The sequence below is a fragment of the Gossypium hirsutum genome, chromosome D01, assembly GCF_007990345.1.
Source record: "Gossypium hirsutum isolate 1008001.06 chromosome D01, Gossypium_hirsutum_v2.1, whole genome shotgun sequence".
Taxonomy (NCBI): domain Eukaryota; kingdom Viridiplantae; phylum Streptophyta; class Magnoliopsida; order Malvales; family Malvaceae; genus Gossypium; species Gossypium hirsutum.
Window position 1 is genome coordinate 53,652,804 of NC_053437.1, and position 10,409 is coordinate 53,663,212.

Here is a 10,409-nt window from a genome sequence, read left to right on the forward strand (position 1 = left end):
CCACAACGCTCATCATCATCATAGTCAATTGCCATTATTATTTGAATTTGATTCTTTTGATATCTCAAACTCCACAATTTAGTGTTTTTTTACTATAGTTAATCGTGTGTTAAAGATTAAGTACATGCTTCAATAACGTCTTGCATAATAAGCTATGACCCTAAAAATTTTATAGAAACTGTTGTGAATGCCAACTCGAATGTTTGATTTAAAGCTTTCTCAACACATTTGAATGTTTATAGTGATAGTCACCGCAACATAAATCATGGCAGTGACACCAAAACTTAGCTAACGGTTGGTAGTTACTAAAGTAAAAGTGAAGCAACAAAGTAACCATTTGTTATACGGTTGGAATTTTCCGGTGAAGTGTTACATTGCAATTGCAAAAGCCAAAGACCACCATTTTTTTTTCCTTTTTTTAATGTACCCACAAATTACTTATCGAGATATTTCAATACCCGAGTCAAGTAGTTCAAAACCTTTATTGAATTTTTATTATTTTTCATTATTTTAACAATTTTTTTTAAATTATAATTTGAACTTAATTTCAAGCATTAGTAGTAGAGTTTGAAGAAAAGTGTGAGAAGCAAACTCATTTTTATTGAGTAAGCGAATTTCATGTGGAGTGAAGCTCCAAGATTGAACTTGAATCAAACTTGATGACACACGCCACCTCCATAAACATTGAACATACAAACGAGTAAAGCAAAATGAATAGCAGACTTATATCTACACACACATAAATACCGTAAAAACTTTTCATGACAAGAAATTCTATGAGCGAATAGTCTAAAATTGTTCCAATTTGAAAATGAAACACTTCCACAATATATCCATGGCGGATTTATTCTAGCTATTGATCCCTAGTTTCTTTAAACATACCTTATACTCAAAATTCTTAAGTTTTTTCATATATGCAAAAGATCATATCTTTATATCTATATCCAAACATACAAGGAATACAAATGTAAAAGAAACTAACGTAAATAGGACATGACAATACAACAATTTCACAGATAACAAATATGTTAATATGATAAGCTTCTCTAGTTTTGCTTGATAAGAAGGATAAAATTAAACAGAAAATAAATAAGGAAGTGTTTATGATACATAAACAAATAAAGAAATCGACGTGGACTATAGTGTTAGCAACATCTCTTGCATCAAAAATATCACCAATAACGAACATCTAATTTGCAAAGATAAAGGAATAAAACCCCACCACGGTAAAAATTATAGAACATCAACAGCATATTAAAAATGTAAGAAGATATATTCTTAAGGAACCTAGGAAAAAACAAATGCTACCAAGTTTTTGCCATCATTTTCAGCTTATCTCTGTCTTACTTTTATGTCTTTATCATCCTATCAGCTACCCAATTACAAAATATATATACATAGAACCCAAACTTAATCTGATAATTTTAAGACTCGGGCACTGATATTAAGCATATTCTTAGGCATGGATGGAGAAGATGGGATGAGAACTTGGAGCTTTCGCTACGAAGACTACAATAATAGAAGAGCGTTTTTGCGGACCTATCCTCTCCATTGGGGTGAAGATAAAGACAATCAAGAAACAGTGGCTGTCACCAAAGAAAACAAAACAGCAAAGAAGCCTACGAAGAAGATTATCCTATCTGCATGTCACTGGAGTGGTGAAAAGGTCGTGATTTTGAGGAGATTCAAGCATAGGCTCACTGCTTATATAATGGCTTGTATTTCTATCAACTTTAAGTCACCTACTGCCCTGATTTCAGTTTGATCTATTTCTTTAACCCCATCTCATATCTTCAAAATTGCATGATTTGCATAGGGCAAGTGGCAGGCATATGTATGGTGCCAGCTATGATTAAAAAGAACATAAATGTTTAGTGCAATTTCAGATTTCATTAGAGCAAAACCAAAACTAGACATTCTATAGTCTCGTATCCTTTTTCCTATCACCCCCTCCCCAAAATGCAAAATCTGATTTTATAGAAAAGATAGGAAAATGAATCCAAAACTTAATCCAGTTGGTTCATGCAAACTACCTTTAAGAGGCGACATCTAGTAAATCTGCAACTCCTTTCTCTATCCTTATGTTAAGGCCTCCTTTGTACAAAAAGAAAAAGAAAAAACAAAAGGTAAATTAGATTGATCAAAAGAATGAGTTTTTAATAGAACAGTTTGAAAGAAGAAGAAGAAGAAGGCTAGAGATTTAATAATCTAAATGAAAGGAATCAAACTTGGCAATCGTAGTTGTCCATCCACCATAGCCTTTAGGTCCACTAGTAATGGCAGCACACAAGATAAACTGAAAATTAATGCCAGGATACATTTCAAGTAAAGTTTGTATATAGTTCTTGGAAGTGTTATTGAAACTCTTTTCATCATACAAACCCTTTAAACATGTCAATTTTAGACAGGAGATGCATTTTTCCACATGGAAGAAATGAATCCCACTATTGAACATGCAGAAGGCGCTTGTGCTCAGAAAAATATTATTGACACCCCCATTGTGAAGCACCCTACAGCCACCCAAGGACTTAAGCGTTCACCTTATTCAAGAAACGTTCATGTTAGACCCACAGGTTGTAATACATTGCTAATTAAAGGGTGACAACAAGCCAATTTGATCTCCCCCCTCCCCTGGTTACGTACATACTAAATGGTTCACTATAAATCCACATCATTTTTGTGCATCAAGTCACTAATTGAATCCAGAATACAATCCTAATTTTTCTCCAAGGAACAAGCTTTTGAAAGAAAAGGGAATCTTGGACATATACTAGTTTAAGTCACACTAATGAAGCAACTTAATAGAGCACCTAGTCAGGAAAGGAATTATATCATTGTTACATTTGAAACCTTTGTCCCACATAAATATTTACATTAGCAAGCCCATAAGCACATATAGTTCAAGAAATACAATGGCAGGGCTAAACGCTATATACAAATAAAACAAAAAGGCCACAGGCTCAAATTTACATTATATCCCATTAAGGATTTCCAAGATATCAGTTACTATAATAACCATTGTTCATTTGCATCATAAGAAGCTGTAACCTCAGAGTCAAAACATGCCAGTTGGTTATAAAACTAACATGGGAAAAGAGATTCAATTGCTTCTAGCTAAAGCAGCATTAAAACCGCCAATGTCTACTAAAAGGATGGAGGATCAACATCCTTATTATTATGTGAAAATAACCAGACCTAAACCCCACTGGACTGTTGTTTGACATGCTCATTTTTGTCTTCCCTTTCCCTTACAGTCAAAATAACATCACTATCCGATTTCAACTCACATCTTTATGAAATTTTAAATCTAATCCAACAATATTATCATTGCACTTCAACACCATTGGTCCAGTTCAATCCCAGCCCCATCAATTTACCACACAAAACACAAGGATGGTATGGTCCCTTTGTCTAAACAAGACATCCAAATATTTTTGTCTTTCATTTTTATTCTCATTCCAGCTTCTTTTTGGTATCATAATAATTATCACCCCGCCTTGTTTGTGGCATTAACTATGATACTTATTGTCAAATAATTTGGAGGCTCTATAGCTTATAAACTTCAGTTCATATTCTTTTAATCTTTGGCTTCGCTTCCTTCCAAAGAGAATAACACCAGTTTCCAGTCCACCACTTGTTGCCAATTCGAGCATCACAAACCACCTTAACCCCCCAAAAAAGTGAAAGGGATGAATTACATGTCAAAAGAAGATTCATAAGGGGGAAAACATGGGCATGACTATTTCAATGGTACCAGAAAGAAGAAAACCCAGCAGAAAAGAAGACCCACCTATTCTCGCTGCCTTCCAAAAGAAACCTCGAAAGCTGTAAAATAAGCATATCAGAGATCAGACCACATTAATTCCATTCTCTACACTTTCTATGAATGAACAGTGAGGCTGAAGTACCACCTATAAACACTCGAAATAGAAACAAAAAAACCAATTTTGCTACCAAAGATAAAAGACAAAGAAGGCCTAACTGGGGTCATGCAATTTGAATTCTCTAACCTCTACAGGGAAAGGAAAAAGAAAAGTTCCAAGTTATTCAACGAGAAGCAGAAGATTGCAGAAACATTAAAATAGTTCCTGTTAACGGTTAAGATTTGAGACCAGGGATTTAAATTGCGGTCGCGGTCAGGGTCGTGTTTTCGGTCGCGTCGCGTTTATCGCGGTCGCGGACATAACGGACGCTATTGCGGTCACTGCGGGTATCGCGGTCGTGAATTTTTTTAAAATTCGCACAACTTATTGTAAAACATAGTAATTATAATTATAATTATAAAAAAAGTCACTTTTAATGATTTTTAGAGTGTTTTCTAACAGTTATGAACCTTTATTAATATGATATGAGAACACAACTTTTATAATCATTAATTATTCTTACATTTATTTACGAATTTTCTAAGAATGTTATATTAACTAATAACAAAGTAAAAAAAAGAGAGGAAATATTAAACATTTATCATATTTAATAAGTTTGATGCCTCATCTTAAGCCTCATATTATAATAGGTAAACACTAGTTTTTCAAGTTTTTTATACTTCAACCTATTTCTTGCCTTGGTGTGAATATAGTTAAATGTGCTCCAATTTCGTTCGCAATTTGATGCTGAAGTTGTTTGACTAAGCACTTTAATTGCTAATTTTTGTAATTCGGAAACACATGTGCCGTATATTATCCACCACTCAGCTGCATAATATTATTTAAATTTCAAAATAACTTCAAAATGTACAATATAATTAAATAATATAAATTAAATTAAATAATTTAATTAACTGTTTACCCGGATTCATTTCCTTCCAAGCTCTTTGTGCCTGTGGAGTACCGAATGTCTCATGTTTATCTCTAAATAGTAACAACTGCATAAATAAAAGATAGAGTAAAATAAAAAAAAATTCTATTTCAAATTATGTAACTAAGTTACAAATAATAGTACTTGAATCTAACCAGATTAACCATTCTGACTTGAGTATCCATAGAAGGTTCTAATCTTTCAATTACTGATCGTGTACCTTTTAATGTTCCTATTAGTACATTCTCAGAATGCTCCACCCCAAATTGAAATTGTGGATTGAGAAAATAACCTAAGTATAATTTATAAGAATATCATCAGATAATAATAATCTAAAGCTTAAAATAATAAAATATAAAAATAGTTCTTAATTATATGAAACATTTTATCTTACCAGCTGAATGCAAGTCGGAATGCATAAAATTCCATCTATTGTCAATAATCTTTTCATACTCTGTGAAATATTGACAATTTTGTTGAATTGCTCGTTTAGCTCTATCAACAGCCTCGTAAATAAAGCCCATTGTTGGTTTTTCATCGCTATCTACAAGTCTCAATACTCTTACTAAGGGCTCGTAAACTTTTATGAGGTCATTGGCTTTTTTCCCAAAATCTTTTCCCAAAACAATTTTTTTGGCTTCATAAGCAGGCCCTGACTTTTGTTGTCCCCATTTTGATTCTTTAAATTCCTATATATTCATAAGAAAAATTTTAAAATAATATAATTTAAATTATTTGGAACTAATAAAATCAGTAAAGGTTACTATATTTAAGTAATTATATTAACTAATTATAAAATACTGACCTTTGAATTAAACATTTCTCTCAGACCTTGCTTTTGTCTTGTTATCTCTTCAAGTTGAATGAAATGAGTTGCAAATCGAGTAAGAGCGGGTCGAAGTATTTGTTTCCCTTGTGTATACTTCTTCATCAAATCAACAGTCCAAATGTGATTGTATATAAAGCAAGTCACTTTCTTTGCCTCATCTAACACTTTTGCTACACTGGGCTTTTTCCCAATATCTTCAAGGCATAAATCTAAACAGTGAGCTGCACATGAGGTCCAATATAGATGTTGTCTTTTCAACATTAATTTTTTTCCAGCAGCTTTCATTGCTGCCTCATTATCAGTCACTATTTGGACAATGTAATTTTCTCCAATTTCTTCTACAACTGAATCTAACAAACAGTAGTAGAATTCAGCATCTCTACTACGGACACTTGAGACATCTACCGATTTCCAAAAAATGGTTCCTTTACTGCAATAAACAAGGAAATTAATGATGTGCATTTGATTCAAACTGTTGGTCCAACCATCACACATTAGAGTTGCACCCAATTCTTTCCAATGAGTCTTTAGTCCATTTACCCAATCATGAACTCGTTGATACTCTGACTCCAAATACACATCTGAAACCTTTAGGGTTTAAGCCATTGAAAAATGAAAAAGGTAATGAAAACATGGTTTTGATGAAAGCCAATCCAAGGGATTATGTTCAACCAGCACGTTTTGAACCATTAGAATTGGAAGTTCGAGAATTTACATAACCAAAGTTGTCAATTGAAGAACCACCCAAAATCAAACTTAAGGTACTTCCTTCCCATTTAAAATAAGTTTATTTAGGTAACTGTTCTACTTTTTCTATTATTGTTTCATCAAAATTAATAGAACACCAAGAGAAGCAACTGATCGAAGTTTTAAATAAATTTAAAAAGGCGATTGGTTAGACCATAGCTGATATTCAAGGTATAAGACATTCTTTCTATATGCATAAAATTATCCTAAAGGAGCGTGAAAGAGCTAGGATTGATGGGCAAAGGAGACTCAACCCAATCATGTAAGAGGTAGTTCGAAAGGAAGTGATCAAATGGTTAGATGCAATAATTATCTACCCCATTTTAGATAGTTCATGAGTAAGTCCGATACAATGTGTTCCAAAGAAAGGTGGAATCACGATTGTCAAGAATGAATGTAATGAGTTAATCCCAACAAGAAATATCACGGGTTGGAGAATCTGTATTGGTTACAGGAAATTGAACAAAGCAACTTGAAAGGACCATTTTTCGCTGCCTTTTACGGATTAGATGTTAGATCGACTAGCAGGTAATGAATATTACTATTTTTTAGATGGATATTCGGGATATAACCAAATATTTGTAGCCCCAGAAGACCAACACAAAACCACTTTTACTTGCCCGTACGGTACATTTTCTTTTAAGCAAATGCCTTTCAGTTTATGTAACGTACCTACCACATTTCAGTGGTGCATGATGGCAATATTTACTGATATGGTAGAAAATTTTGTTGAGAGTTTTATGGATGCTTTTTTTATTTTTAGTAATACTTACGATGTTTGTTTGAGTAATTTGGCTAAGTTACTTAAAAGATGTGAGGAGACAAATCTTGTCCTTAATTCGGAGAAATGTCATTTTATGGTTAGTGAGGGAATTGTTTTAAGGCATAAAATTTCCAAAAAAAGAATTGAAGTTGATAAAGCAAAGGTGGATGTGATTGAAAAATTACCACCTTCAGCTAGTGTGAAAGGAGTTCGGAGTGTCTTAGGCCTTGCCAAAATTTACAGAAGGTTTATAAAAGACTTTTAAAAAATTTCTAAGCCTTTGTGTATGCTTTTAGAGAAAGATACTACTTTTGAGTTTGACAAAGCATGCTTGGAAGCTTTTGAAGAGTTGAAAAGTTGGTTAATCTTAGCCCTAATAATTGTTACACCTGATTGGAACTCACCTTTTGAGTTGATGCGTGACGCAAGTGATTTTGCTATAGGAGTTTTGATGGGTCAAAGAAGGAACAAAGTATTTCACCCTATCTACTATGCAAACAGAACCTTGATAAAAGCCTACCTCAATTACATGGTAATTGAAAGAGAACTATTTGTTATAGTTTTTTCTTGTGATAAGTTTCGTCATATCTTATAGGTACCAAAGTTACAATTTTTACCGATCATGCGGGCATTAAATACTTACTCACAAAGAAAGATGCTAAACTGAGGCTAATTCAATGGATACTCTTACTCCAAGAATTTGACCTTGAGATCCAATATAGAAAATGTGTTGAAAATTAAGTAGCCAATCATTTGTCGAAGTTGGAAAAAAATGAGGTAACTCATTCGTTTGTTCATATCAATGAGAATTTTCCAGATGAGCATATCTTTGAGGTAAACCAAATTCATGGAATACCTTGGTTCGTTGATTATACAAATTATTTACCATGTGAAATAATTCCTTGATAAATGACATGCCAACAAAGGAAGAAATTCCTTCATGATAGTTGGTATTATTTTTAGGAGGATCCATTTTATTTTAAAAAATTGATGAGCCTTTGTACCATTGCCATTCATCTCCAAGTGGGGGACACTTTGGTTGTTTCTGCACTGCAGCGAAGATATTACAAGCAGGATTCTTTTGGCCTATAGTGTTCAAGGATGCGTATGGATATGTGAAAAATTGTGATAGATGCCAAAGGATTGGAAGCATATTAATGAGGAAGAAGATGCCCTTAACAAACATTTTGGAGGTAGAATTATTTGATGTATAGAGCATTAATTTTCTAGGCCAGTTTCTTTCTTCTTATAGTAATAGGTATATCCTTGTGGTCATCAACTATGTATCCAAGTGGGTTGAAGCTAAAGCATACCCAACAAATGGAGCTAAGGTAGTCATGAGATTCCTACATAAGCATGTGTTTACACGAGTTGGGACTCCTAGAGCTACAATTAGCGATGAAGGATCACACTTTGTAAACAAATGGCTTAAGTGGTTGCTTGACAAGTATGATGTGAAACACAAAATTGCCACTTCCTATCATCCATAGTCAAATGGGCAAGTTGAATGGGTAAACTGTGAGATCAGAGAAATCCTTGAGAAAGTGGTGCTGTAGCACCCCTAACTCGTATCCATCGCCAGAACAGGGTTATAGAGCATTACCAAAGTTTACAGATCAAATAAACAGACATTTCATATCATATAATATTCATGTCAGAAACCAATCAAAATCAAACATATTGTCCCTTGTACGAGTGCTCGAGGCCCAAACTACGCTTTAGAAACAAGTCGGGACTAGATTGGGTACTCAATTTTTTAGAAAACATTGAACTTTTTCAAAGCTGTTAGGGTCACACGGCCGTGTGGCCAGACCGTGTGGCTCACACGGACAAGAGACACGCCCGTGTCTTAGGCCATGTGGACATTCAAAGTAGGGACACACAGTTGTGTCCCAGCCCGTGTCTGTGCCCGTATAACTCTCTGACTTGGGTCATACGGCCAAGCAACATGCCCTTGTGCTAGGCTGTGTGAGCATATTGACTTGCACACTTAAGAAGATATAGGGGACACACGGCCAAGACACACGCCCATGTGGACGAAAATAGGTCATTTTCCAAGCCACATTTCTCACCCAATTTGACACCAACCTAAACTCAACATATTGCACATCAACAAGCCATAACAAGGCATTCAAAACAAGCTAAAATCAAGTCTTAAACATGTATTATCACCACATACAACCAATATGCCCTTAGGCACCTCAAATGACAACTTAAAAACATGTCAACCAAGTATCCAAACTTACCTAAATAACCAAATACATATATGCATAATCCAAAATGGTAACAAATATACCATTCTAACAAACATCAATATGATAAGACCATATATATATACATCAAAATATACCAAACACAAGCCATTTAAGTGGCTAATCTCAACAAAACACTTATATACCAACATTGGCAAAATTAACCTATACATGTCATTATAACCAAATTTAAAAATCCAAAAGTACCAAAAGAGTCGATTGATAGTGTGATATAGCTCTAACAAGCTTCCAAACCGAACGAGCTTCTGAATTACTATAAAACACAGAAAATAACACAGAGTAAGCATTTAATCTTAGTAAGTTCGTATAATAGAGAATTTATCTTACAATTTAATCACATTTAAGGTAAGTAAACTAAAGCATATCTCAACTCTATTTGGCCAAAAGGCTAACACATAATCATCAACCATGTTAGCCATATAATTCATATAAAACCAAGAATCATGTATGAGTTCAACCACTATTCAAATTATATATATATATGTAACATCTATTCCATGTAATCATATATCATCAACAAACCATTTCCATGTAATTCATGTAAATACCTGTACTAGTTCGTATATAAACTCATAACAGAACTGTGTCTGTTGAACCATTTAGAATATTGTTGGATATGCAGGTAGTACACACGAGGTGTATTGAACTATAATTCATCAATTCATGTGCATGTATGCTCATACGAGCTGTGAACGGTAAGCTCATATGAGCTGAGTATCGGTAAGCTCATAAGAGCTGAAACCGGTAACCCTAATGACATGGCATTTGTATCCTACGGATTCCTAAGGTTCAAACGGGGCTCGGTAATTGTCGAATATACAATCGGTATTCATTCATGACAATTATACAATTCACAAACCAATAATTCAATTTAAAACATATAAGTGTACAACTTAATTACACGAACTTACCTCGATAAGTATATGTAGATACTAAGGCAACTAATCCGATATTTTCTCTTTGCCTCGATCTAAACCTGATCGAGGACTGACAGGATCTATAC